This window comes from Monopterus albus, unplaced genomic scaffold (assembly GCF_001952655.1).
Source record: "Monopterus albus unplaced genomic scaffold, M_albus_1.0 scaffold52.1, whole genome shotgun sequence".
Taxonomy (NCBI): domain Eukaryota; kingdom Metazoa; phylum Chordata; class Actinopteri; order Synbranchiformes; family Synbranchidae; genus Monopterus; species Monopterus albus.
The window spans coordinates 3,801,706-3,826,458 of NW_018127932.1; the positions used below are offsets into that span (position 1 = coordinate 3,801,706).

The 24,753-nt window shown below is 40.3% G+C and overlaps 1 long non-coding RNA gene across 2 annotated transcripts in view; it reads left to right on the plus strand.

Annotated features, from left to right (window-relative positions):
* LOC109961035 (uncharacterized) overlaps window positions 1–23,098 on the plus strand; it is a 25,742-nt gene extending 2,644 nt beyond the window's left edge. For both annotated transcript variants that reach the window (XR_002275084.1, XR_002275083.1), the window contains exons 3-5: window positions 16,173–16,271; window positions 16,745–16,842; window positions 18,541–23,098. This is a non-coding gene — a long non-coding RNA (uncharacterized LOC109961035). The remainder of the gene's footprint in view (window positions 1–16,172; window positions 16,272–16,744; window positions 16,843–18,540) is intronic.
* The last annotated feature ends 1,655 nt before the right edge of the window (window positions 23,099–24,753 follow it).

Here is a 24,753-nt window from a genome sequence, read left to right on the forward strand (position 1 = left end):
TTGTGGCCACATTTCTCCCCATCTTTTTCCACAACACATTCCGTTTTCTTTTCCACTTCTATGTAATTAAAGTTTTTCCAAATGTCGTTTCTTCTTTTTCTCCCAATGACAAACCCCGGCTGGCCGGCCATCGATCTCTTTCTCTGTGTCAGACTTAACTTTGTTTGTTGTCGTCTTCTCAATAATGCCACGAGTGGGGGTTAAGGAAGTGACGTCACCTGCGTTTGCGCAGTGCGACCTGATGCGGCCCCTGAAGTGAGACACAGGAAACAAATACTGCAAATAACAACACGACTAAACGAGACGAAATAACGTTATAACATTTCGTCTCGTTTTTTATCCTCAACAATATTGCATTATACATTTAATTATAGTCATCGTCACATGACCAGCATTTTTGTTGCGTCTCGTCTCGTTTTCGTAACGCGATAAAGGTTCGTTGACGACGATATTTAGTCATGATTGTTGACGAAAGCAACACTAGTGACCAGTTGTGACCATTTTCTCAATGAATAGGGTGTTTTGCCATAAATGAATATAAGAACCCAATATTTCAGATCAAACCTTTTGGCTGTATGCACTTCTGAATCTAGGTCTTCCAAAGATATTCATAACGGGGACTGCCACAACGTTGTATGGAGGGACATTTTTGCTGTTCGACAGTCTTGTCTACTGCTGCGTTGATTGGATTTTTGTGCCATGTATTACAACATCAGTGTAGTGCATTTCTGAAAATGGTTTTTTATAAGCCGTTTTATAGCACAGATGTAGTGCAAAGGAGAAGAGTTACTGACAACACGTTATTCATTTCTTTATATAAAAGTCTAAATGCCTCAAGTGAAATTGTCAGCACAAGGTTCTGATACTTTAAGTAATTTGCCTTGGCTTGTGCAAACTCTTTCTCTCTCTTACCACACTGATGAGCTGTATTAGCTGCAGTCCCACCGTGACATATACAACGTCACGGTAGTTGTTAACAGGCCGAACCACCTTGTTGTAACCAGTAAACAGCATTTTCACCAGACGGGTCTCGTCTTCTGTGCAGAATACTGGACCTGTAGGACATGCAGGCATAAAACAAAATCTTCAGTTAGACTTTTTTCCCCCAAATGTGGGTGAGTAGGGGAAATTTAAGGTAATCTTCAAACTTGGAATTAATGAGGGTAATGTATGTTTCATGTGGAAGGCAAGCGGTAGTTCATGTGCTTATTACAAATTTTAGTTGAAGCTCAGTTTGGCTGAGGTACATGGTGAGTATGACACATTGCCATACCCAGCTGACACCTGTGGCCCCACACCGGAACTGAAATCACAGCTGTAGTGAGAGGGACGCCAGCAGTTTGCATTTAACTGTGATTCATTCACCAAACTTTTCCTTGGCAAACATCAAGCAACCTGAAACCCTTACCCAGGAAGAGAGGGATTATCTGACTAGAGCAAGGTAGGGACAGGCAGATGCAGTTGAATGACTGGCATTTCATACTGGTGAAAAGACTGCGCTGTGTGCCCCGTGAGTTGTCTAATCATTATCAAGTCTTTAAGACAAACCTAATCTGAGTGCTGAGAGGGAGTTTGGAAAACCAGCCCTGGCCAATCCACTTGACAGTAAGTCTGGATCAGTTAGTTCAAAACACCACTGCATTTAACATCTCTTCATGCAAATGGTGTTTCCAGCCAACAGACCATTTGTTTAAAGCATGCTTTATTATCCCTTGTGCTAATGTGACATGCAAAATAAACATGTACTGTGGCCTAGTCTAGCCTAGACCTGCTTCACTTGTTGGTTTCTCATCAGCAAGTGCTCAGCAGTACAGAAAAGAACATTCATTAATTAAATTAGGTTGATTATGAGTAAGCAACTATCTGACTTTGCAGGCTGTGAAGGGTTACTAGTGTATTGACACTGACCCACAAGTGTTCATGTGTCATTTCAGGTAATGGGACTTGAGCATGAACATGATTTGTTTAGGTTAATTTGAAAAGTAAAGAACTTTTGGTAGTTTTACAGTGTTCAATGTGTGGCAGAAATAGCAGCCTTCATTGCTGCTCAGTTTAACTAATTGCAAAAAAAAAAAAAAAATCTATACCGTGCTGCATGTTGACCTTTTGTCTGTGGAAAAATCCCTGCAGGTTATTGTCTGAACATCTCTGTATCACAGCATCTACAGTATGTACTGGTAGACTAGATATTGGCAGTATAAACCTCAAGCTGCTTTACTAACAATAAGCTGAGTAGTGTACCTTGTGGAACCAGTAACGTTTTGGTTTTACCTGAGCTTTAATATGTTGTTGTAGGAGTGTGGACCTACAGAGCCTGATCAATATTGAAATTGTGAACCCAATACTTAACAATATTCATATTTAATAATTAAAACCTATAGCTAAATATATTATTTGGTCAGTACTCGCTAAACACTTGGGACTGGTTGTAAGGGTGTTATAGCCTATAATTTAAATTTAGCTCTAAGCAGGTGTATTCATCATAGAATGTATATTAGCTGTAATTAAAATAGGTTTGTAGCACATAGCTTGTTATATTATAAACTATACTGTTAAAAGTACCTGGGTTGCTCAAGTGGACACATCTGTATCATGGAGGTGACGGCGGAGGAGGTGTCAGTCCCGGGAGAGCAACAATATAAATTAAATTGATTGAAACGGAGTTGATGCATTTCCTGATTTTTACAAAATTTGACATCACCCCTTCTCTAAAATACTTGGGTCCTTGAACCTGTTGTAAAGTGAAAACATTGAGAGAGACCATGAATTATGTTCACCTAAAACAATGGCCTTATCTTTTGTGAGATCACCCCCGCTGTCTTCACAGTGGCCAGTAGGTTTGTCACCACTCTTACTTGACTTGGTTGTAATTTTCTCCCCCTGGCATGTGGAGGCGCTGTTATTGTCATAGTTTAACTTTGTACTACAAGTGGACTATTGCATCACCTTTATACATGTAATCATAAGCACATCATACAATGTAAAGTGACCTGACAGATGAGCACAGCAGCCAGGTCGTGACTCACGATACAACCCTTGCGTGTTATTTCTGGCACCTGCTGGCAATCTGCACTCGGTCTGAGCCAAGAAGGCTAGGATCTTGTTTCATTTAGACAACAAGAAACATACAAGCAAGCAGTTTGTTGGCTTTTAGTTTCCTTCAGACTTTGGGTTCTCTCAAAAATATAAATGAGGAATCTGGTGAGGCTGTGTACAGTGCGCATGTTCATTTCTCTGGCCATCTGCCATTGTCTCTCTGTAGCTGGTTGCCTTCTCCCTGTTTGTTGTCCTGCACTTGCAGGCTTTGATCTGACCGCAAGCACAAAAATAGAAGGCAGGCAGGATAGAGGAGCCACTTGGACCTGTCAGTTATTGCCTACTGTCCACTGCTATTTCTGCATGATGCTCATTTGCCACAAACAAAAAGAATGGGAACACTTTAGTTAGCTTATTTTGGCCACTGCATTGTGTCAGGGATGATGGCCACATCTCTTGCTGCACTGTTTTCTTGTCTATTATAGTTCTTAAATACGTTTTTCTGTACTGGATGGTAGTTAAACATCAGTGCAAAATAGCAGTTCATGTATAACTAGAGAATTGCATTTTCTGAAGAAAATGCATATGGATGCAGAGTGCTGAAAGATTGCCCTGAAAATGCTGAACATTTAAATGAATGGTTTTGCTAGCTGAAAGTATGCAGAATTAGAATTTCTCCATTCATTTGAATGGGGCAAGATTTTCAAAATAAAGCTAAATATTTTAAAAGTATGAAATTTAGGAAAATTCTGAATAGAAGCATGAATGTCCTTGAAGAGCTCAAAACTTGCATAGCTGACATTATGCTTAGGTTGAATTTTCCCATTCATTTGAATGGAGCAAAATTTTCAAAATAAAGTTAAATATTTTAAAAGTATGAAGTTTAGAAAAATTCTGAATAGAAGCATGAATGTCCTTGAAGTCCTGAACATTTTAATAGCTGAAAGTATGCTGAAGTAGAATTTTGCCATTCATTTGAATGGGGCAAGATTTTCAAAATAAAGCTAAATATTTCAAAGTTAGTAGGTTTACAAATATCCTGAAGAGATAAAGCTAAATATTTTAAAAGTTTTAAGTTTAGAAAAATTCTGAACAGAAGCATGAATGTCCTTGAAGTCCTGAACATTTTGATAGCTGAAATTATGCGGAAGTAGAATTTTCCCATTCATTTGAATGGAGCAAGATTAAAAAAAAAAAGGTAAATATTTTAAAAGTATGAAGATTAGAAAAATCCTGAAGAGAAGCACGAATGTCCTTGAAGAGCTGAACATTCTGATAGCTGAAATTATGCTGAAGTAAAATTTTCCCATTCATTTGAATGGGGCAAGATTTTCAAAATAAAGCTAAATATTTCAAAAGTATGAAGTTTAGAAAACTTCTGAATAGAAGCATGAATGTTCTTAAAGACCTGAACATTTTGATAGCTGAAGGTATGCAGAAGTAAGAATTTCAGCTCTTCAAGGACATTCATGCTTCTATTCAGACGTTTTCTAAACTTCATACTTTTAAAATATTTAGCTTTATTTTGAAAAAAATTGCCCCATTCAAATTATTAGGGAAATTATTCTTCAACAAACTTTCAGCTATTTCCGCTATTAAAATGTTCAGGTCTTCAAGGACTTTAATTGTTCTCTTCAGAACCTTCCTAAACCTCACACTTTTTAAAATATTTAGCTTTATTTTGAAAATTTTGCCCCATTCAAATGAACAGGGAAATTCTACTTCAGCATACTTTCAGCTATCAAAATGTTCAGGTCTTTAAGGACATTCATGCTTCTATTCAGAAGTTTTCTAAACTTCATACTTTTGAAATATTTAGCCTTATTTTGAAAATCTTGCTCCATTCAAATGAATGGCTTCCAGGCACAAGACTACATTTGCTTCTGGGACGTTTTCAGGATCTGTGATTCTAGCGCACACAAACACACGCACACAAACACGAAAGACTCACCAGTAAGTACACAGAGAATCCATGCCAGCAAAATATGGACTTTGGTTTGGTTCATATTCAGTATTTCTGAATCTCCAACATCCGTTCAACAGTTTGGAGTTGGAGTGAGTAGTGGGTAGGTGGATCGACCAGTATGCGAACTCTGAGCTCTGGTTTCTCCATCCCCCTCCCACACTTCCAAGGCATGAGAGACAGCTGGGAGCGTGTGTGGGGGTATGTGTGTTTAAATACATACAAATCATCACTCATCATTTCTCACACACTTGGAAGCTTCTATTTTAAGAATGACTGAGAAATGTAATGAGTAGGTGGAGGAGAAAGGAGGAGTGCTACAGAGGAGAAGAGAGACAGGGAGGCAGACAGGAGGACAGCTGAGAGCTGTCATAGATGGAATGAGAAGCATGTCCACACATGCTGATACTCGGTAACACACACACACAGTGCCCCCCATTCTGCACACATGCATGCTGTGACAGAAAACTGACCCGTGTGAATTAGACTCACTGAACAACTGACAGTTCTAAATCCTAGAGAGACAACAGAGGTGTAAGGTTCGCTGTCTCAAGGTGCCATTTTATGGCGATACAAATTACTTGACTTTCAATTTTGCCAAATGTTTTATTAGATATAAAAATACAAAATTGTTATTAGGAGTGTGCATCTCCCCCTCACACAGTTTGATACGCATCTCGATACATGGTCCACGATGCAAAAATGATGCTCCAAAATTTGTAATAGTGTGAATCAATTTGGATAGTAAATTTTACTTTAGCTTTTATTTTAAAGAATATACATTAAAGTATTGTTTAAGGTTATAAAAGTAGAGTTGGTTTTTCCTAAAAGCGGTTTAGTTTTCAAGCAGCAAAATAGATAAAACGTGTCTTCTTTCTAACAGTGGACACTAGTGAACATCCTGCTGGTGTTTCACCTTATCTACACTGAACACAATGTTGGCTGCAAACACTAGCATTGTTGCTTGGCTCAAGCGGACTACTCTCGCAGCTAAACTGTACTCTACATTGGTTCAGTGAGTCACCTTGGTAACCTTTCTACTTGTGAGGATGTGTTATAGGTTACTCAACACAAGTGCTGCATGTTCTGCACTCTGAGGTAGCTTCTAAAACTAGTACTGTCTGTGTGGTGTGTTTCCTTGACCGGCCAACGATAAGTGTTTGAACACCCGCAGGAGATTGTGTGTGCACATGCTGGAGTGGAGCACGGTGAGAAGTAACGGAAAAGTGATCAGTTTGATATCCATATTAATTTTAGACGGTCTCTTTAAACACATTTGGTTTGAATCTGTGGTTTTTCCAATTCAGTTTATCTTTACACCCCTGGTTGATAATTGCTTCACAAGCAAGTCTTTTCTCATATGATTACATTAGTACTGGGCGATGTATTTAATTAGATTTTAAACAATGTGAAAAGTGCCTGAATTGCAAAATTGAGATTAGTACTTCCTAAGCTGCCAAACACCTGTGCCAGCGCTTTTCTGGACTTGTACGACAGTAACGTCAACCATTCTCTTGGGGAGACATGCACGTGTGAGCTTTGCCAGTCAACAAGCTCGAGTAATGGTGGTTGTAGTGACAAAATACCTGAGAGGTGGTAGGGTACCTCCGGTGTAATGGTTGGCTGAAGCTTCAAATTGACCATTTTTATGCTGATATTCTTATCACTTTTATATGAAAAATGCAATTTACAGTGGAGCAGATCCATTTGTAAAGTTATTAACCATCTTTTACTTGAAAGTAAATCAAAAGTGGAAAAACCATGGGCACTCACATGATACTCTTCACTAGCTGCAGTTAATGGCGTACTGTGGGCAGTGAACAGATTCGGCTCATTAGCCTACATGTGTTGCACTGCTTCGGTTGTAAACCTGCCATTTAGACCGCTGAAGCTTGCTAATTTGGTTTTGATATATTTGGACTATGCTGCCAGCCTCACCGTGTACAGCTGAAGACAACTGTAACTTCTTACACCAGTTTAACTTCACAACAAGAGTGGTCATGACTTGTAAAGTTCCTTGAGCTCATTTTTTTTTTTGTTTGAATATGTTTTCATTCTGAATTAAGAAACTGGTCCTTCATCCTCCTGCTGCTCATACAAATACATTTCTACTATCCGGTTTCAGCACTGTTTAGCTGATTTTCTTGGTAGTTTGAAGTGAAGCACACAGTGATTAAGATCACTGCCCTCACTAGATGGCAGTATAAGACTGAGGAACCTCTGGACAGAGCACAGAACTTGATGACATTATGGTCTACACTAGATGTGTAAATATAAATCTGTGAGCTCAGTCTGCTTAAGTATGCCTGCCTATTTTTCCATCTGTCTGGCACTCTGTTTTTCTGTGCCAGTGTGTACTTTTGCCACCAGTTGGTTTCGCTCTCACTCTGCCTGCTCATGTCTCTCACTGGTCTCATCTGCCTCTGCTTGTTTTTCCCTTGTCATCTCAGTTTCTGTTCAGAGGCATACTGAAGTCTGTTTTCTCATTCTCCCCCTTCCCTTAGACCTGGTATGAAAATTAAGACTTATGTGGAAGGGAATGTGAGAATACTTTGAGATGAGTAATGTAAGCTGCCTGTCGGTGTCTTACAGGGATATCTCTAATTACTGCATGCTGCTACATTCACTTTATTTCCATTTATACAAACCCATTCAGGCCAGAAATCATTCCCAAAAGTTCATCAGTATATTGAGGATAATCCAGTGCACAAAGCCCTAACGTTACCAATTATGACAAATTACAATCATATTTAAAAATGGGGTAAAGAAAACCTAGTAATTCCAAAATGTGTTCTTAAGAAACTCATGTTTTGACCAAAGGGAAAAGCATCAAGGAGTAAAGATGTTACTAATATTGTGGCTGTTCCCCCACATTTCCTTTCAGAAATATGAATCTCTCTCACAAAGGGTTAAACGCTTATCTTGTAACGTTGTTTTTGCTTTATCCTTTATGAATACAAATAGCTGTCAAAGGAAGGGATGGTCAGAATAAATTAAGGCTTTTATGTACTGTTTTAACAAAAAAAAAAGGAATGTCTCTGGCTCTCGCCATCAGACTACTCAAAGTTTGCAACAACTGAAACGAGTTGAAATGGACCCACACTCAAATACTGGAAAGGAGGTGGGGGTAAAAAATTTTCACCTGTGCAAGATACATTCTGAATGCTTTCAAACTAGAAGCAGCAGAGTCATCCAGCTGGCTGCAAAATGTCTGGGAAGAGGTTGCATTCCAGGGGTTGGAATTGGAACAGAGAAACAGGAAATGTGTTTAACATATGTTGAATGAAAATGTTCACTCTTTGATGTATAAAAGGATGTTGTTGACTTCATATCTTTGATTACTGTACGAGAATGTAAAGTAAAGCTAAATGATTGTTTATGCTGACTGCGCCTAGAAATTATTTATTGAGATTAGATGTAGACCTGGCAAAGTATTCCTGTTTAACATTTGCTTTTATTTTTTGGCTTAAATTCTTACAAATGTGTCTGGACTGCTTCTAGAGGTTTCCTGCTTGGTTTATTGATCACGGCACATACCAGTCCACATGTTCATGGCTTTGTTTTGCCATAGGATACTCATGTTTTCATTTCCATTACAAATGCATTACATTTAAATCATACTGTATGTGACTAGCTTGGTGCTAAATCTGGAAGAGAAGTGAAACCTCTGGCAGGACAAATGACAGTGGGAGCCTGGCTCCCACGTCGAGTGAGGTTAATGGGCCGTGCACAGTACTGGTTACTGAGCACAGGTCTGCTATTATTGGATTATTCTATGGCCTGTTGTTGCAGTGCTTTCTACACTGCATGTTGACATAGTGGATGTTACAGAAAGCCTGCTTGACTTTACCGATCTATCAGCAAACACTGCTATAAATACAGGACTACTGGTTTAATAGGTTGTTGCTTCAGTGTGACAGTGATATCAGAAGTGTTGTACATTCAAAGTAATTTTGGTTGAAAAGCCAATCAACAGGAAAAATATCAAATACTAATCGTTCTGTGTGACATCAATGCATATATCTTTATTTCTACATAGCTAAAGTCTGTCCAGATACAGCTTTGTTAAAGTAGCTGCATTGGTTATGAACTTGAGAATGTGTGTTGTTGTATTCTGGCAACAAAATTGACTGACACATGTTCAGTAACTCAACTGAGTCCACAGCATGGAGGATTGATAGCAACACAGGGTAGAAGGAGACGGACAAGAAGAGAGGTTTAGTTTCTGTTTAAGGCCCACCTCCTCTTCCCTCTGAGTTCTGTTGAGACGATTCTCTGAAGTAACAAAACCTCTAACCTGCTCTTCTGTTTTAAAACAGTGTCTCAGGGAAGGGAACTGAAAACACAAATGTCCCCTTGAACAAGCCCCAAGTGAGAGATGATGCAAGTCCCTTAATGATAGGAGTCCTAATATATTTTAATTAGCCTGGATTCTTGGTTGATGCTATATTTACTCACATTAAGTCCTTGAACGTTTATATTTTTAATTTCTCCTATTACTAAGTTTTGGTCCCTGATAGTTGAGAGGTAATATGACACTGTTCCACGAAGCACAGTGACATTTCCTGGTTTGATAAGAACCACGTGAAGCTTGTTTTAAGAAAGTTCTCACTTGGTTCCTTTTTTGTGGTTTTGTTAATGTTTAGCCTGCTCAGAAGTGAAATCAGGTTTATGAACAAGATTGTTTATTTAATGTACTACACCCCAAGGGAATGTAAAGAAGGACTCAAGTTTGACTTAGCTGCTGATCTATAGTATGTAAGGGGCACTGCATGAAGACCACAGTGTTGTTGTGCATCACGTGACAACCGTTAACACATGCACTGGGAGCGGCGTGAATTCAGAGCGTGGTAAGTACTTCAATATTTTGTTTTTGATGTGTGTCGACCCCAGGAAAGTAGGACAATAGTATATAATGACATGTTGGTGCACGTCAAACCGCAATGATGTGCGTTGGTTCACTGCTGGTGTGTGTGGGCTTTCATTGAAAATAACGGTTGTGGGTGTTTTGATGTGCATCACACACCGCCTGCGTGCGGTGCCCTTAAAACTCCCTGAATTTGCTAAGTTTGAGTCTCTACATGCCAAGTGTGTTAAAAGCTTTGTGTTTTGGGGTCGAGATAAAGAGATTGAAAATAACGTATGTAGTTTGCAGTATGTAGTTTGCAGCATGTAGTTTGGAAGCTAAACAGTTCAGGTTCATCAGAGCTGTAAGCCACTCTTCAAATTTTTTTCCCCATTTAAAATAAAATAAAAAATAAATTTGCCAGTGCATTTAAAAGTGATAGTTTAAAACCAATTCAGCTTCACTGTTTAGTTTGTCTTTTCCTCTATCTCTGCTGTTTCACATCTACAGTACAGGCATGCACACAATGTATGTAACCTATTAAATACACAATCAGACCACAACAAGACTTTGACTGCCGTAAACTCTGTCACTGTGTGACCTGGATATAATGGGATCGTGACCCCTCCAGCCACTGTGGAGAACTCATCACTGGGCTCTGAGCTATAGCTAAAGTACACCTGACAGCCCTCGCCACACTTAACATTAGCGGTAATTGCACAGCTGCGCACACACTTTCATATATTCAGACATTCACAGAGATGTAAAAAGGAATGTATAATCACACACAGAGACTTGAGTATGTGATTGTGATTATCAGTGCGGCCTGATGCATGTGATTGGCTAGAGAAATGCAGATCAATCTCTGCTGTCCTCTGAGAAAAGACCATATAACTGGAAATGACCGAAGTTTTACAGCAGATAACTTAAAATAGCTGCTTCTGAAAAGGCTGCTCTTATATTTCAAATTTAACATTCAAATGTCCCAGTGTTTAAAATGTTCCTTCATGACTCTTCCATGACTTCTTGCACAAACTCTGCTGTTCCCAAAAGTGATTTCTATCATTTTTGGTAGAATATATGCTAATGTGTGTACAAGTGGTCATTTTTCCAAAACAAAACATGTCTTTAATATGTTATTTGACAGCTGGGTGCCTGCCAACACACCATGTTGTAGCTTTCCTGTATCTTACTGGAGGCCAACAACTATGATGTTCACCCTCAGCCAGTCTCATGACCAACACAGGCAAACTAAAAGGACATGTGCATGTCAGTTTGGCAAAACATGCTTCATCTTCTGTAAACAGCTGGAAGCTGTAGGGCTAAATACTGCATAACCTTGAGGAGTTCAATGCCACTGTTATGTATGCTTTCACCCCCGCAGTGAGCATAATTTAACTGATTCCCTGGGAGCACATTAGCAATGCGTGGCGGGTCACTTCGTTTGACCCAAGCCGTCAGATTAGCAGCATGTGGCAAAGAACCAGAGGAAAAACTCAGTGAAGACAACAAACGGCAGATGAGTGATCTTTTCATTTTAGCACAGAATAACTGAAAAAGCAAGGGCGAGAACAGAGATGGCAAAAGCGTGAAAAGGAAAAAGACAAGGAAACGAGCAACATATGTTGTCTGTACTGATAGAAGGCAAAGATACAAAGGAGTAAAGAAACCAAGAAATGGGAAAATACGTACATATAATAATTGGACAGAGTGAGAAACCAAGGAAGAAGGCCGCAACGGAGTTGGCTTCAAAAGTAAGAATAGAGAGAAAATGACAATCGGTGACAAACAGAAGCTGTATGATACCGAAACAATAAAATGTGTCGTCTCACCTGTGACTCACTACTTTATCTTCAAAGGTGCAAATATGAAAGATGGCTAAAGAAAGGAGGCCTTATGAACACAAAGGCAATCTTAAATACACAATCCAAATCCTTAATAAAACCTGGATTATTGTGTGTGCTTGTCAAACTGGCTTTGTGAAGACTGTTATACTGGCAAAACCAATCCTACTTATTCAGATGATGGTCATTCTGAGAATCATCATGTTTGTTCCTGAAGACTTGACTTCTTGTTGCAAACAGAATTTCATCTGGAAGCAACCATATTTGATTTTCTTGTATGATGTACAACTGCTTCACACTATCATTTCCTTTGCTCTGGGAACAAAAGCAATCAAGCCCCAATCATGGCTACAACAGGCTTACTCATTTCAACCCTTGTAGTGTGACTTACTGTAATGCTATTCCATCTGTTGCCTTCGAATGATGTCCCAGCAGTAATGGTGTTTGCTCACTGAAGCAATCCCGAGAAAATCCCCTCTTTTGTCATGGAGTGTTCAGACGATACTGCCCAGTAGCTATAAGGGACTTCCTGCTGTAGCATGAGAGCTTAAATCAAAATCAGTCCATTTCAAAGGCCAAAATACACAAACATTACAGTATTATTAACACATTAATATAGTAACCAAGGAGGACTGAAAGGAAAGGTCTTCTATCATGAAGAAAGGTCTAAAGTGAGCACATTGCAACACCATCATTGTCTTTACTAGGAGGCTTTGCTGGTCACTATAATCACTATACGGTCAGAATCGGCTTTGACCAAGTATGTTGAACACACAAGGAATTGGACTCCAGCGCAGTTGCTCTCCATGTGCTTTTGTAAGTCAAGAAAAATGAGACAGTCTCTAATGAAGATGTATACAGTATGAAAGAAGGGCCTTCAGTATGTTATGTATGGTGGTTATATTTACCAGTGATGGCACTGGGTGGAGTTGTCTGTTTTCTGTTATGCAGACAAACATGGATTAGCTGTTCATGAGAGTGATGGCACTGGGGAACAAACCGTCCTTGTCTGGTTGTCTTGGCGTACAGTGACCTGTAGCGCCATCCAGAAAACAGTTTGTGTCCAGGGTGTGAGGGGGGTCTGCAGAAATCTTTGTCCTCCATCGAGGTCAGGCTGACACCAGTCTTTTCTACTGTCTGTTGGAGTCTGTTCCTGTCCTGTTTGGTTGCTGAGCCAACCCAGACAGTGATGGAGATGCAGAGAACAGACTCGGATTCCTGTGCTGAACTGTTTCAGCAGCTCCTGGGGCAGGTTGAGCTTCCTGAGCTGCTACATCAGGGGTGTCAGAGCATGTGATTTCACAGCCTTAACCTTCAGCACCTGAATAAAACCCTCTGATTGGCATTTAGTCTGTCGGGGACCATCAGCAGAGATACTAAGAAGGAATAAACATGTAAGCTTCAAGGTGGGATGACTGCAGGATTCAAACAAGTGTCTCATTAGGGTGGCCAGAATATGAGCCACAGGTAGGATGTCTGCAACAGGTTTAAAGCATTACGAATTAAGGTTGTCTTCAGATGAATGGAGTGTTTATTACTCTAAAATGTATGGCAGTTACTGTGTGGTAAGAGCCTCTGTCCCTATATTTTTGTTTCAGTGGTTTGTAAACACTGATAATTGCTAGACCTGGACATTCACTGTGTACAGTACATATTGTATTTGTTAGGAGCTGTATGACTTTCAACCATTACATCTTTTTTCAACAATCCTCTGCTCCACCACTTGTCAAAGGAAACCTTTCTTTATCACTGTCACAGGCATGGCAGTGTGACGGAGAATAGCATTTTATTACAACTTAAGGCCAGCAGTCATAATGTAACAGTTCTTCCTTATGTTGAGTGAAAGTTTATTGAACAGTAACTTTCTTGGACTGGATGGCACTGCAGCAGACATGTTTAGATTGAGCCATGTTACTAAAGTTTCAATTTCTCCCTTTCCTTCCTGTCATCTTTCTTCTTCCCATCTAGTCACTTTTTGCTGTCCCCTCTCTTTTGGCTATGCCCCTCCCTTCTCTTTCCTCTTGCGTTCTCTGTTTGCGTACCCTTCTCTTTCTCATCCTCTCTCTGTCTGTGCTCTAATCAGCTGTCAGTCATCTTGTCATGGTGGTTCCAAAGTCTCATTTCCTGGGTAGGAAACCATTAGCCGAGGACCGCTCTGCTATTACCTTCAGAATTACCAGGCTGTCCCTGACAATTATTTGGAAGACAGGGGACACCAGGCTGTAGTGGACATAACCATCATGACAGTTGGCACCTAGCCAGGTAGTCACAAAGGCCCTAGAAACCTGGAGTTTCCACTAATGTGCAGTACATCTACTTTTCCTCAAGAATGATTAGGGAACTTTGACATCTTAATAGTGACTTGAGGTATTTCTAAATGTGAAACAATTTCTTGCAACCCCTGGCTGCGTCATTCTCTTTCCTGCATGCAGTGGGCCCAGGGATGGCAGTATCAGCCTGTCGTCGATCAGTTTGTTCATCCAGCTCTTTGGTTCAGAGATCTTCACACACATTGATCAAATGGCAAAATTGATATTGCTTTGATAACGTCCAGTGTCCGTGTGGTCACCATGGTAAGATTTTATCCACAAGATGTTATTCAGTAGACCCAGAACTTTTACTAGCTTTTTTTTCCCCCTTTGTATTCGTATAAGAGTTGTCTTTGATGTATTGGTGACACTGCTCAACTCTCAGCAGCCACAGCTCCTTTTGGGCTCTCAGTTCAGACAATTGACTGTATATAAAAATGACAACCCCACCGAGACGTTACCCATTGGTTTTCTGAAGAGTGGCTGTGAAATCTGCAGCCAGCACCACATTAGTGGTACGTCACTCTGCCTGCTAGGTCTAATCCACAAATGGGCAAAGAGGCGGTGCGTGAGTGGAGCTTCCTAGACAGCTAGCAGCCAGCCACCTAGGTTGGGACCATCCCACATGTCACTCAAAGCCTCCGTGCCCTTAATTAATGAATAACTTTGTCTCGATGCAATTTAAATGGGTGAGTTAATTTTTTTTCCACAGCACCAACCATATGTTTGGATGCTTGACTAACTTTCCAATGTAGTATTTGTTAGTATTGTTCCCAGAATACAACAGTCCCATTTTTATCTTTAAGAACAAAGGTGTGGGTACGACACATAGCCGCCCATATGCAGCCATATTTTCACATTCATAATACAGCTCAGAACAGTGAGTCTGTTTCCACAGCTAGAAGCACATTATTATAGAAGATGTTTTGCAGTGTTGCCGTCCTTGAATATCTGATTAACATTCTAACCTAGCCTTGTTCTGTCAACATGTGACTGTTTGATGCTGGATCAGACAAACGGAGCAGGCTGGACGTTGGACTTTTGATCTGATTGCCCTGTGTGTGCGTTTTATGCTCTGGTTTTTCCACATTAAAGACACTTGAGAGAGAAAAAGGACAGAGATTGGCCTTTTGATCTTCAACATGGATGAGGAGAGAGTGAGCGCATGTGTCTGTGTCTGAAACTGGAGCCTGGGTCTTAAAAGCCCCCTTTTCCACTGCCTGGTACCGTCTCAAATCAACTCATCTTCTTTTTCTATCAGTCAGATGTTGGGGATAGCACCTGTTATTACTTTTGGTATTCCCTCCATCGAGGTTCCAAATGAGCAGAAGGGATAACAAATGGTGACGTGTGAACACTACAGACTAGTGACGGGTCAGAGATATCACATCAATGTGAAAGATGTACTGAAATAAAGTGCCATTTTTAAAAGCAAGGCTATTTAATGCTAACTGCTACTTTACTGTAGTTACTGTACTAATTAAAAATGCCCATATATCAAGACCAGCACATCTTCCATGTCCTGCACTGTTACTGTGTCGGCTGCTGACGACATCACTGTGGTGTCGCTGTGATGATTGGCTGCACCTGGAGGGGGGAGCACCTGGTACCAAAAGTGAGCTGAGCCAGTACCAGGGAATGGAAAAGGGCCTTAAGTGGCAAAAGTGCTAATGAGAAAACAAGTTGGGAGAATGGAGAGCTAACTGTGATAAAGCCCTGAGAAAAGGGGAGAATGAGTAATATGATGAAAATATATATTGAATTATAAAGAATTTTAAGGTAAAGGTTTCCTCCTTTAAAGTTCTTTAACAGCTACTTGGTGTCAGAAGATATCCTCTGCAAGAATTTAAACCAAAAAGGGAAGGGTTTTGTGTGTGTGTGCTTTGAGGACACTGAATAGAGACATCCAGGGGCCTAAAATACAAGCTTGCTCAGAGAGGGCTTGAGCAGTGGTCATTTCTATGCTGCCATGTCCAGTCGGCATGCAGTCAGTCGGAATTCATTTGAAATGCATCCTGCTGCAGTATGTAACTCCATTTTCACTTGAAACATTATCAGGATGTGGGGAAGGAGGCAGGGGGTGGTTGGATACATTTGTACTGGTTTTGTTGTCAGCAAGGGAAATAAGCATTTTCATCTAGTTGTTGTCCCGTTCTGTTTTGCAACGATATCAGGACGTCATTAAGAGCCGACGCATTCGATCCCCAGACAACAGAGAGATTGATGGTGGAAACATTACATCCCGACTCTCCCGAATCCAAATTACACTGCAGGTAAAGCAAAGGCAATGGGGTCAGCTTGTAATCTGCTAAAGCATAATCACACTCATGCATAATAGAACGGTTCTGTGGTGTAATAATAACGCAGACATGGAGATAGCGATTCGCCTGTGCAATCAGTTATTTGCTGTAGACATTTCCATTTGACGAATCAGGTGTTTAATTGATGCTTTCATCCAGAGCTACGTACCTACACTAAGGGCACAGAACCAAAACCAAAGTTTTTCTTCTTACTGTGTTTTAGTGCAGCTCATGCAGTTAACGAGGGAAGAAACGGTGGAAAATGAGTTTGTCATCCAAATTTTAGGGCTACTCAGTTATTGCAAAAATCATAATCATGATTGTAATGGTCATTATTGAGATCATGATTAACATGATTACTGACTTTGAAGACATTGTGCTTTTATTGAACTTTAAATGAACAGTATTGATGTTAAAACCTAAAGAATAATCCTTGTCATTGTCAGCTCTTTTGGCTCTTCTTGAACTGCCTGATCTTGTCACAGGATGCCAACAAACTGCTAGCAAGAATCTTTGGCTGAACTAAACATGCCACAAGTGACAGGTGAGTGGTGGCTTGGGAGAGATTGTATTTATGTCCTTGGCAACAAAAAAAAATGAAGCTTTCCCCCCAATCGCACATTACTGAAAGTCTTTCAGAGTAGTTTTTGAGTACAGCACCTCCAACCTGTGTTTGACTGATGGCTGGCCCCACAGGGACATCCCTGCACAGATGTAAGAAAAACAAGCTGTTATGGTACTGCCTCTGTTTGTCTCGTGATTGGAAAAACCATACCTGTGGTTAAATGTCATGAACATCGGTGCTTCACTTAATTAGAGGCCAGAGATTCAGAGGATCTTGTTCATCTCATTATATAGCTAGTTATTTTTAATGTTTGTGTTTTTATGTGTAATTTCTTAGATATGAGCAGTTTGTCCATGCAGTTGTTTATCCTCCTTTCTTTAAAATCTTCTTTACTTGTGGTTGCCTTTATTTCTTTCCTCTGTGTGTATGGGTAAATGCCAGTGAACGGTTGTTGTTGTTCAGATCATTTTAGGGCGTGTGTGTGTGCGCGTGCTTGTCATGTCAAACACTGGCACACTTCTTTTGAGAGCCATTTCAGTTTGATAATTGGTAACCCTCAGACTGATTTCCACTTGTCTGCCTGAATTTCAGTGGGAGAGAAAGATCAAAAAGCGAAGGGTGTTAAAACTTAAGAGGCTATCATCTCGACAGTGTCTGTCCTCTTTTAGTCACTGTTTGTGTGGTCAAAATAGATGGCAAGTTAGTCTGTCATTGGAACTGGCAAGAGAATTTATCAACCTGGTATTTTGAAGGGTAAGGCCAGTTCAATCTGTTTACTTCTCACCAGATGCATCTGACTAGCATGCATGTTCAGTAATGTACAGTATCATGATGAGATTAAAAAAGCTCACTTGTTAATTCAGTCAGATATGCTGTATGCCATTGTTCCTCAGTACATTGCTGCAAATGTATAAAAGAACAATGTGATACTATAGGTGATGTAAAGTATCTGTTCCTAGTGAGCATGGCCACTGTAGTCTAGTGGACCAACCCCACACATGTTTTTGCTTTGTGAAGATTGGCTCCATATTTGGAATATGTCACTGGCTGTGCCTCAGTCTTTAGAGGTTGTCATTCTCCAGAGACCAACTTCCTGTAGGTCTATGGAGCTCTCGTTTATCAGGATCCCTACTACTATAAAGATCATCCAGTTAGCCTCCCCTGGAGCCACCCAGCCTGTTTTGCAACTTATCTTTTCTGTCATCAGCCTGTCTGCCCTTTGTTCAGTCTTTGTTTATTCACTTTCCTAGTCTACTAGTCTCTCCTAGTTTTCTGATCCAAAAAAATGGGGTGACCACACGTTTGCTGTTTATGGCCCCAGACTCTGGAACTCGCTACCGCTTGAGATTCGGTCTATCACCGAGCTAGCGGTTTTTAAATCCACATTAAAAACGCACCTTTTTAAAGGCTTTTGATCTTTAATCTGTTTTTTATCTGCCTCTAAATGGCATTGTCTACATGTCTTATGTTCTATGATTATCTTGTTGACTGTTTAGTATTGTTTTAGTCGATAGATATGTCTATACTGCGCAGTACTTTGGGCCCTTCTGAGTTGTAAAGTGCTATATAAATGCTGTTTTTATTATTACTAGTCTTATCATTTACCTAATCCAATTGTTTCTCTATAAACGAGTTCTTCTTCTGTTTGCTTTAGGCTATTTAATGCTTGCCTTCTAGGAGACACATCCTTTAAATCCCAGCTGATCCAGTTCTTGTGGACTTCAGCAATCAGCTCCCGTCTACGTCATTGTCCCTGTTTTTCTGTCCGAGCCATTCCCCGTTTGTTTTATCGCCATTAGGTTTCTTTGCCACACTTCTGAATTCTGATTTTGTGGCAGCTATGATAAAGTTGTGAGGGTGTGTTACAGAAGTCCTTATAAATACAATTGTGGATGATGGATGAAGAAAAAGGACTTCAACCCTGGTTCTGTCAACAGGCTTCACTCAGCCAGGCTCCAGTATCACACAGCTGTCAGACTTGAAAGATGCCTTTATTATTAGAATAAAACTGACATCTTGGAATAGCAGAAACAGTAGAGTGAATAAAAAGGGAATAAAGTAGATGACAAAATGCCAATCAGCTTCTTGTGGGGCTCTGAAGACTAGCTAGCATGGCCTGACACCCCCCTCCTTGGGGCCAAATAACGGGTAAACCTTCTACCAGTATACTGAGCCTCCTATTCTTTGGCACATTTAATTATGTAGTATTGATCAGAATTCAAAGACAGCACAAATTTCCTGTTAAAGAACAATCTCTAAACTGTTTTCTTGTTTTTCTCAGCTTTTTCTTTTTATGTGGGTGTTAACAGGAATCAAAGCTGAGCTCTGTCTCCAGCACAGTGATCAGTGTTTTCACGGAGACCCTTTTTGATGGTGTAATGAGCCCACTGTGGTAGGTTATTATTAGCCAGACAGCAAGCAGAGAAAAGATGGATTGAGAGATGTAAAGGGGAAGGAAGTGAAAGCAAGTCAGTGGGTGGCATGTTTGGAAGATTTTATTTGAACTCCAGAGTGCTTAGTTTGACTAATGTGAACGGATGAGCAAAACGAAATTTTAGCATCATCAGACAGACTGCATGAAAGTTGGTCCTGTTTCAACTAAGAATCTTTTAGCACCAGTGGGGCATGATGTTCCCAGCCAGCATTGAGGAGAAATAGAGGACAGAAAATTGAAAGAAAGGGATGTGGAGAGAAATGGAGGGACAGTGAGATGTAACAACTGTCTCCAACTGTGCGGTCCCCAGCAGCTCTGTGATAAATAACTCTGCACAAAAACAAATCTGAGAATGGCTTTTTCATTGTTCACGGGGCAGTGGAAGGCAACACTAGAGGACCACCTCTACTACCATTAATGCTAAATTACTTGACAAGAAAAATCCTGGGCAGAGGATTGTTCAGTGTTTTTGACAAATTCTGGCTTCAAAGTTCTACAGTCCTTTGCAAAAATGCTGACTGTATTTATTGGCGTTTAGGAATGTCAGCATGCTAAGTTGCCATGTGTGACTATGATCACTAAACATTGCAGCAGTATGACCTTTTGTCCAGCCATGACTTTTATCTGCTTAATTCAAAAGTGGAACCAAAGTATTTATTATAAAATGCCCACTTAAAAAAATAAAAGGGATACATCTTTGGGATCTTGTTCATGTAGGGAATGCTGTGATATGACTGTGGAGAAATAAATGACTGTTACAATATAGTACTATTTAGGAAAGGGAGCTTTTTATAACCTGGCAACGTGTCTGTTTAAGAATCAGACGTTAGAATCGGGGGGTTTTGTAGAAAAGTACCTCCCATACAAAATACTGAAGCAGGTAATAGAAGATTAAAAACAGAAAGACTGAAGAATCAATGCATTACAAGTAAATAAAGATGCAGATTCATGTGCACAACTAAGTCAAGAGCTACTCAGTATGAAAGTTGCCAGAGTAAGAAGTTTGCCCTTTTTCACTGCAAGGTTGTGGTAATTAGGGGTGTTTTTCACTGAAAAGTAGGCAGAGTTATTATTCCAGTTGGAGTGGTGAAAAATCACCCAGTAGTACTTCATAGCGTTATACACAGTATGAAAAGGACAGGGAGCAAGAGAGAGGCTTATCTGAATAAAAAGCTCTTGTGTTGTTTCCGCCTCTCCAAGTCTTGGCTGAATCCCCAAGGTCAACACCTAAATAAATGTCTTTATGTGGGATGTTTGCCAGATTTCAGCAGCTCTGTTAAGTGACATGTCGCCCTTATCCCTGCCTGCTTTACACACAGGTAGGCTAAAGGTATTTTTCATAGTGTTCATTTATTCAGTGTAATTCTCCTTTTCCAGATCATTTTTAGACACAGAACACAGTGCTGTTTGTAAATGCTGCACATCAACATGGGCCACAATTAACAATGTCATTACATTATTCCTCTGTGGTAACTTGTTGCCCATCACTCCACCAGTTTGATTATTTTTTAATTTACTGCATGAATGAGACTCTGGTCTACGTAACTTTACACTGCCCATGGCAAAGCTTTCAACAGTGAGCAGTTAGCTCATTCCAACAAGAGATGGCACTGAGATGGCTCCAGAGGAGTAAAGATCTTCAGTCATTCATGTGATCTTTTTATGAACACAGTATAAACTCCCATCTTTCCCTTCCTCTTCCTCCCCAGGATGTGTTCTCTAGCTTATCCTCACTCCTCTCATGCCGCAGACATCTTCACATACAGAACCACCTGCACCAACACTAAGGCCAGTAGCTTTCTAAGCTTAACTGAATCCATTCTCTCAACATAAACACATACCTACATGCTCAGCTGCGCATGTTTGCAAACAAATGTACACAACCTTTCTTCCTCTGGGTAGTCTCTCCTCTTAGCATCTCCTCTGTTCTATTCCTTTTGTAATGGGAATTCCTCCAGCAGCCAGACTGAGAGGCCATCTAATTAGGCACAGATGGATGACTTCAAATACAACTAAGTGACCAGAGATCTGCCACTGGACAAACTGTTTTAACCCTCACAAGGAAGGGGACATCTAGTAACGCTAATCACAGTCACAGGGAACAACTCTTTATAGCGAGAGAGATCACATCTGCTCTGAAGCAGCATTTGTAGCTTAAATCTGGTTGTTCTAGCTGTCCAAACAGGCTAAGGGTCAGGGAGGATGCTACTACCACAGTTAATCAAAACAGACTTTAAAAAACAAATGCATGGCTTTTGGGCCAGTGTTCACAGCCATGGTGGAGGTCCTCGGCCTCAGTAAACGGTGTGTGAGAAGCTGGTTGTATTTCTCTATCACTACCACAACCACGTGTTGGGCCAGTTAGTTGGGTTTAAGGGGAGGAGCCCACAGTAGCCTGTGATCGGCTTCATGGCTGTATAGTCACTGTACCACTTGGTAACCTGTTAAATGTCCCAGTATGTTATCTTTTTGAACAACTAGTGTTAGACTGTGTATGGCCACGTGTGCCGCCTTAGATGATGAGAAACCTTCTGTGGTAGTTGGAATAAAATGGAGTTGGACTGAGCCATCAGTGATCCTGTCAGAGAATCAGAAGCTGATGGTCCTTTGGCCCCTATCCACTTGTCTAAAACACAGTTTAATACCCCCTCTCTATCTGTATCTATCAGTCTTTCACTGTTCCTCGTTCTGTCTGCCGTTGCACTGCCTTACTTTGACTCCCTCTCTCAATGTTTTATAATGCATATTTTCATTTGATAGTGTTGCTTTTAATTTTGCCTCTGAAAACTTTGCTATTTTGTATCATTTATCACTGTTTCTTTGTGTGTAAAGACCTTTCCTACCACTCAAACAAAATGCAGCCAGCGGTGTGAGGTGAAGTAATGGGCAAACACATGGATTAGGAAAAGAGAAGAGATGCTGTTAATGGATAAATGTTACGTCTTTCTCCCTCACTTAGCCAAACACAATACTAAGTGCACTCATTAAAGGTTACACACACACACGAGCAAGCACACAAACACAAAATGGTAAAGGCATGGGGATGCACCAGCACACGTGCACACAAGCACTTCTAACGTCTACTCTTAATTTTGCGTATGCTGGCTGTGATCGATGGCTGTGCAGGCAAATGGTTATAAATGCATTAGCACCAGGACCTAATCAACCAGACACACATGCGCAATTGCATGCATAGTTGAGCAGGCACACACACACTTTGTCATCCTTTCGTAATCTAGTTCAGAGTGGGGCAAGAGCTTCCGATTCAATTTCCTGTTGAGTTTCATTTCATTACTAAGTCATGAACCACCCTGTTTACTGTTCCATGTGCCAATATTCCACCATATACGAGATAAGAGTGGAATAATTTGTCAAAGAAACAAAAACAGATTTTGCACTTATTAAAAGTTTGTAATTCATCAACACAAAGTTTTAATTCATCAGTATAAATGGGAATTGGGAGCAAAATCGATAAATACACAAATGTAAAATGAATCTACAGTCATGTTAAAGCCTTTTACAGTGTTTAAGGTCATTACATAGAGAAGGTGGTGTTCTTGCTGCTGACCTTGTTCTAAAGTTGATGTATGAGCAATTCATGGTTTGTGTTCACTCTTAGTTCTACACAGGCAACTTGAATCCAATATGAAGAAAGCTGTGGTGGACAGTGTGTTTGTTGTGCAGTGTTTTCTTCTGAAGGTTTTAGCTGTCATGGTAGTTGACAAGTCTTCACACCCACACTTTTCTGAAATGACTGTAAAAATAATAATAATAATGTCAATGTTGTAAGAATATTTTAATGACCACATACTCGATTAAAAATAAAACTAAACAGAATACATAGACTTTGTGTCAAATAACTGAAAAAGTGATTAAGAGCTTTTAATGCTGAATAATTTGCTGTGCTTTTCCAAGTGATGCTCTTACTCTGTTCATTAATAAGTGTTCATAGTGGAAACGGGGATTACTAGTGCAATGCATGAACGGAGGCTTGGGTAGGTGTATAGTTGGTTCCATTCATCTCCCTCTTATCAGCAGCTGGATTGACTCAGCCTGCAGATTTCTCTGTGCCAAAAACAGTCCTTCCTCCTATGCATGATCTTTTTGATTCCGTGCATGTTCCGGGTGAGGTGGGCTATTCACAGATGGATCCGTCAACATGTGAGCACGAGTGAAACAATGTGCTATACGCACCTCTACAATGAAATAAGATTTGATCATTTTAAGTAGTTAAAGGGCCCATGGCTGCTATTGTTTTCTGACTTGTCTACAAAGTTACAACGGTGAATCATCTTAGACGTGACCCAAAGCTCAAAAAATGAGGTGTGCGTATGTTCTAGTATTTCTATGCAGAAGCAACTCGGTTTACACACATCTTGCAAACTCTAGCGAGACTTTAGTATTACATGGATTAAGGATGTGGAGACAATACAGGGCCTGAGGTTACTGCATGTCTGGGAATGTGCCTGCACAGGGAATCACTGGCACACACTCCACACAGAAAGGGACTGGATCGGCCAGGGCTCGAACCCAGAACCTTCTTAATGTGAGGCGGCAGCCACCATGCTGCCCCAAATATAAATCTAACATTTTAAAATATGAATCATATGAATCAACATGGTATTGTTGAAGCTATATACCATGTGATCTTCCCTCCAGCCCATCTGCAGCAGAGAATTTTAATATCAGGCCTCTCTTTGCATATGTAACACCGTATAAGCTCATTGTGGAAACATAAGATTTGTTGCTAAGGCTAAGATTAGTCTTAATAACAAAGCAGAGGGCAGCAAAATGAGATGGAGGGAGTGAAACAAAGACGGGCCATGGGATAGAGACGAGCATTATCATAAGTATTACTGTACCTCAGGCTTCACAGGCAGGCAGCTCTGACAGCTTTTATTGATAGAACAACAAACTCGGCTTTATGCCAAAAGCAAAAGGTCACATCATACAACTTCAGTTTATAAGGTGAACATTTCAGCCTCAGATGTACACGGAAAATGTCACGTCATTATTCCCGTTTCATAGTTAATGTTTTTACAGAGCCACTGTGTCCATGGCAGCTTGGACACTGAGGTGGGAACTGAGCAAAATGATATTGATAAAATTAATGGAGATTATGGAAAAACTGAATGTTGAGAGGTTCTCATTATTTGTTTGTTTAAAAGTGAACAAGTCTGCTAATGAACTGAATGTGAACTAAAGTGGCTTCACTCCTGGCCAGCTGCTTAATAAGCTTCATCAGCCTTGCATCTGTCGGTGTATTGAACCGTTAGACGTGTTGAGTCAGCAGTCTTCTCACCAAATCAACGAGACAAAGGAGAAGAACAAGGAAGAGGGATGACTGGGGAAAACAAGACTTGTCTCATTTTAAGATTTAAGTCCAGTTTTTCCATGTAGATTTACACATGTGTACAACATGAAAAGCAATATTGAAGTGCAGGAGTGAAAAATTG